General features: G+C 44.3%; 1 pseudogene; it reads right to left on the bottom strand.

The window, feature by feature from the left end:
* Positions 1 to 4,279: 4,279 nt before the first annotated feature.
* Positions 4,280 to 5,146, bottom strand: LOC108531032 (homeobox protein TGIF1 pseudogene; annotated as a pseudogene).
* Between the last annotated feature and the right edge of the window lie 207 nt (positions 5,147 to 5,353).

Here is a 5,353-nt window from a genome sequence, read left to right as displayed (position 1 = left end):
AAAAGCCAGCACTCAAAGTTGATAGACTCACACACCCGGACAGACAGATGACAGAAAAGTCCACAGGCTTCCCCTCCTCACATGGTGTGGCAAAGAGAAAGTGAAGTGGTGAGGGGTTTTGAATAGAGTTACTGGATTGAGGGCCAGTGTGACAGAGAAGGGGAGAGAGAGGGAGAGGAAGAGGGAGGGAAAACGATGGAGGGAGAGAGGGAGGCAGAGGGAGAGGAAAGAAGAAGAAAGGGAAGGAGGGAGAAAGGGAGGGAGGGATGGATAGAATTTTTTCTTGGGACTGAAACCCAAACCAGCTTAGGCCAGGGGAAAGGTACACTCTGTCCCACTGCCTGCTGAGTTGATCAGATCCAGGTAGTCAGCGATTTCAACCTGTCCCTCGCAGATACCTGTTCAGGTGACCCAAACCAGTAAGGATTAGGAGAGGAGAGGCAAGGCATCCTAAGTGACGGAAAAGTTAGGAAGTGGAAAGGAGAGAAAGCAAGAAGAGAAGGAAGAAAAGCATTGCCTGCAGGAGGAAGGGGGAGGCAAGGAGGGCTGGCAGGCGGGAGAAAGACTCAACCATCATGGCGACACTGGATCAGAAGTTCAGGCAGCTGCTTGTCAGCCGTGAAGGGATCTTGTCCAGCAGTCCCATCACTCCCAAGTCTCACCCTCAGGGAGAGAAAGACTCCCCACATCCCATTGTTGGGAGTGGGTGCTCAGTGTCACAAAAATCAACACTGAGACAAAGGATCTCTCAGCAAGGCTAGTTTACTTTCTGCAGAAAGAGGGCCGCTTGCTAGTGGTCTTGCCATGAGAACACCCACGAACAAAGGAGACAGGGTCATTTATAACCTGATGTGCCACCCTGCTGCTATGTCCGGCTTCCATTGGCTGGAACGGGACCTCACATTCTGTACTTGACCCGATTGGCCAGCAACTTAGAACTTCCCCAAAGAGGCAAAGGCAGAGGAGAGCAAAGGAAGAGAGGAAGTAACTTGTAGAATGCTGAGAGAGGCAAAAACACTTCCAGATAAGGAAGAGAAATAGGCCATGACCTAATGCTTGCTTGGGCCTGTACAGGCATGCCAGGTCAAATATCTAGGCTAAAATGTGGTAGCTAAGAACACAGAGTATATTGATTTCTTTATTATGGCTAGCAGATATTTAAAAATATTAGCACAGGTCTTTGAGTAAATTTTGCTTCTAAGAGAGGTTACTGTCTGTTCTCAAGGAGGAGGAGGAGGCAAGTCCCTTTGAAGAGGAACCTCTACTTATTTTATTTTCTACACTGTGATCCCAGGCAAGCCCCTAAATAATACATTACTGGTCATGGATTCTTGGACTCTCAATGCAATAGAAATTGACAAGAGGTCAAAATAGTTTTCCCAGACAAGGCTTCATTGGAGATTATGCCTGGACATAAAAGAGGCAGTACAAGAGAGAAAGAATTCCCTGATGACTCCCTGAAAAGAGCTGGTAGTGCTTTTTTTATTAGGCAAAGTATGGGAATTGACATCGGGGTAGGGTATGCAGGCTGGGCCGGGCAAAGCCGGAGAGGTGTAAGGTTTGCAGGTCAGCAGTATCTGCTTAGGATGGTTTTCTTGAGGAATGGACCACCTGGTGGTCTGGCCCGTGGCAACAAGGCTGTGAATCAGTTGTTCAGCATTCTTTCTGGAATCTTGGTTGTCTCCTAAGACCAGTTCCCGGGATTCTTTAAGTAAAAGGACTATTAGCAATGAGGTAGCGGTGTGGGTTTTGTGATTAGCAGGAATGCTCTAGTACAGCAGTCCCCAACCTTTTTGGCTCCAGGGACTGGTTTCCCAGGGAAGACAATTTTTTCTGTGGACCATGGAGGAGGGGGATAGTTTCAGGATGATTCAAGCACATTACATTAATTGTGGTCTTTCTGTCTATTATTTATTACATTGTAGTATATAATGAAATAATATACATTATATATTACATATACACCTCACCATACTGTATAATCAGTGGGAGCCCTGAGCTTGTTCTTCTGCAGCTAGACAGTCTCATCTGGGAGTGACAGGAGACAGTGACAGATCATCAGACATTAGATTCTTAGATTAGATAAGGAGTATTAGATTAGATAAGGAGTGTGCAACCTAAATACCTCTCACGCACAGTTCACAATCAAGTTCATGCTCCTATGAGAATCTAATGCTGCTACTGATCTGACAGGAGGCAGTGCTTAGGCAGTAAGGTGAGTGATGGGGAACAGCTGTAAATACAGAGGAAGCTCCACCCACTCACTCACTGCTTACCGCCTGCTGTGCAACCCCGTTCCTAAAAGGAGACACACTGGTACCAGTCCATGGCCTGTGGGTTGGAGACCCCTGCTCTAGTAGGGATGAGATGAAACCAAGCCCTGTCTCTCCTCTGTCTCAAGGAGAGCCCTAGGTACATAATACTGAGAAGAGGAGCAGCTCTGTAATTGCAGTTTTAGGCACAAGGAAGCATCATGGGGCATCCTGATTATCTCTTTAATGAATGTTCACTGTCACTATCTTGATAATATCTGTTAGGTATCATTTACAATATTTTCTTATCTACTATCTTGAAATAATTTTAAACTTCACTACTATCTTGAAATAATTTTAAACTTACAAAAATATTGTACAGTCAGTTTCTTTCTATCTTTCACACAGATTCCCATAATGTTAACATCTTAAGTGATCTTAATACAATTATCGAAAGCAGGAAATGAATATTGACTAACACTATTAACGAATCTACAGACTTTATTTTAATTTTGTCAGTTGTCCTCTCGTGTCCACTTTCTGCTACAGGATCCAATCCAGAATCCCACATTGCTTTTGATGATCATGTCTCCTTTGTGCCCTCCCAACTGGGATAGTGCTTTGTGTTTTCTTGAGTCTGTATTTCTCTATTTGGTATCCATTAACTACAGGGTTTAACTCATGGTCAGAGTTGTTTGCATCTCCCCCGAGAGCCAGAACCCCTGCTCTGAACCATCCCCTTTAGTGTAGGGGAGAGAAGAGGGTTAGAACAAAGGTTTCAGTCACTTCCTACAGGAACCTCACTGAAGTAGGACACAAGTTCCTGAAACCTTTGATTTGAGGTCCTCCAGTGAGGGAGGTAGGACTTCACTTATGCAAGAAACATGCTGGAGGAATAGCAAGTTGACCTCCATTCCAGTCTTCTGTGGCTATGTAGATCTAAAACCAATTTCCACCTCAAAGGGAAGACTTTCCTGGACAGGCTTGCAGCCCCGAGTGGAAACATTCCACTGCCTTTGACTCTTGACTCCATATCTCTTTTCCAGTAACAGTTGTGTAAATGTTTATTATCTGGCAATTGTCTAACTATTCTTGGCTTCCAGACTTCATCCATGTCAACATTTTTCAAACTCAGGAGGTATCTACAAAGTATGGCAGCAAACACTTTCTTTGCTTTAAGGAATCTGAATATAGGCCCTCCGTCTTCTGGCTTGTAGGGTTTCTGCAGAAAGGTCCACTGTTAGCCTGATGGGATTCCCTTTCTAGGAGACCTTCCCCTACTTCCTAGCTGCCTTTAATATTTTTTCTTTTACATTGACCTTGGAGAATCTGACGACTATGTGTCTTGGGGATGGTCCTCACGTATAGTATCTCACAGGAGTTCTCTCAATTTCCTGGATTTGAATGTCAACCTCTCTAGCAAAGTTGGGGAAATTTTCATGGACAGCATCCTCAAATGTGTTTTCCAGGTCACTTGCCCTGTCTTCCTCTCTTTCAGGGATGCTAATATGTGGTAGGTTTGGTCTCTTTATATAATCCCACATTTCTTGTAGGTTTCATTCATTTTTTTAAGAAAATTTTATGTCATGAAAAAAGTCATCAATCAACTAGATTCATACTTGTTTGAAAAAGAATTGAAAATGTATTAAATAGACAGAATGTGGGCATCCTGTTCCACATGGGAATGAGAAGATGCTATGGGTTCTCTAAAAATTGCATAGTCTGAAAAACTAACAAGAAAGGGGAAGGGAAGGGAAAAAAAATTACATGATATGGGGAGCCATCTCTCATTATGAATAATCTACCAAGAAACATTTAAAAAAGAAAACTCATTATTACTACAGTAGCTTTGAGTTTATGGTTCTTGGAATGACAGTATTCCATTGAAGGCATCTCAGTAATAGGAGGCTGTTTTAGCAATCCCATGTGTAAATATTAATAAAAAATAGGTAAAATAATGTAATTCGTCTCTTGCTATCACACCAGAAATCATGACATTTCTGAGAACTCTTTTGCTTGAAAATGGATTAAGCTGTAAGTTTCGCCTGAAGCTCCATCTCTCCAGCCTGTTTGAGGGCAACATCCACTAGAAGCTGAAATCCACTAAAGTCCTGGTTGAGGTCCGTTGGAGTAGGGGGAGGAGTGTTGAAAAGACTACTTTGTGTGTCAGTACTTGGTCCAGATTTACACATGTCCTCTGGGTACATGAGAGAGGTGTCTGTAAAGTTGTTGGCCGCTACCTGCTGTATATCTGTGTTTTGTCCCATACCAACTGACTGGCAGAGAGAGAAAGGGACATCTTTCAGTGCAGTCACAGTGGTATGGCAGATCACTGATGGACGAGCCCAGACTGATCCTGGGGAAGACGGCTTAGGAGACAGTGGCCTCCCTAGGGTTGGGTTTGGTCCAGCTGTATAGGAATGAAACGGGGTCTCCTCTAGAGCTGGCATGAAGTTTTTGATGCCCATCACCAACTCTGCAGAGCTTGTTTCAGAAATCTTGGGCCCACGGTGGGAAATTGTGAACTGATTTGGATCTTTGCCATCCTTTCTCAGCATGTCAGGACGCGTACACCACATGAAATATTATCTCACCCATAGGCTCATTTATCTGAGAAGTCTGCAGCGGGCGCTGACGAACCAGTTACAGACCTGTAGTGTAGACAGATGTGTTTGCTGGGACAACAGTGGTTCTCCTTGCTCGGAAGGATAGGCATTGTAATGGTGCTCATACAGCCAATCCTGAAGAATCTGCACAGACGCCTTGGGCAGGTTGCCCCTTCTCCTTCTCTTGCCTGAGCCAGAGGATGAAGGAAGGTCCAAGGGAATGTCCATGCTGTCCTCATCCTCAGTCTCACTGCCAGATGCTGCAACAATACCTTTCATTGTTTCCATGAGTCGGCACAGAGGAGCAGGACCCTGCGTGCCACAGGATGGGGACCATGGAGGTTCCCACTAATGTGGTCAGTGGCCCTGGTCCCCAGCTTCAGGGAGAGGGTTTTGTTCATTTTAAAATTATTTTTTAAATTTTGTCTGACTGAGATGATTCAAAGAACCAGTCTTTGAACTCTGAGATCCTTTCCTTAGCTTGATCTATTCTGT

This window comes from Rhinopithecus bieti, unplaced genomic scaffold (assembly GCF_001698545.2).
Source record: "Rhinopithecus bieti isolate Rb0 unplaced genomic scaffold, ASM169854v2 scaffold_7888, whole genome shotgun sequence".
Classification (NCBI taxonomy): Eukaryota; Metazoa; Chordata; class Mammalia; order Primates; family Cercopithecidae; genus Rhinopithecus; species Rhinopithecus bieti.
The sequence above is the reverse complement of the archived record's forward strand: the minus strand, read 5'-3'. Positions and strand labels throughout refer to the sequence as shown.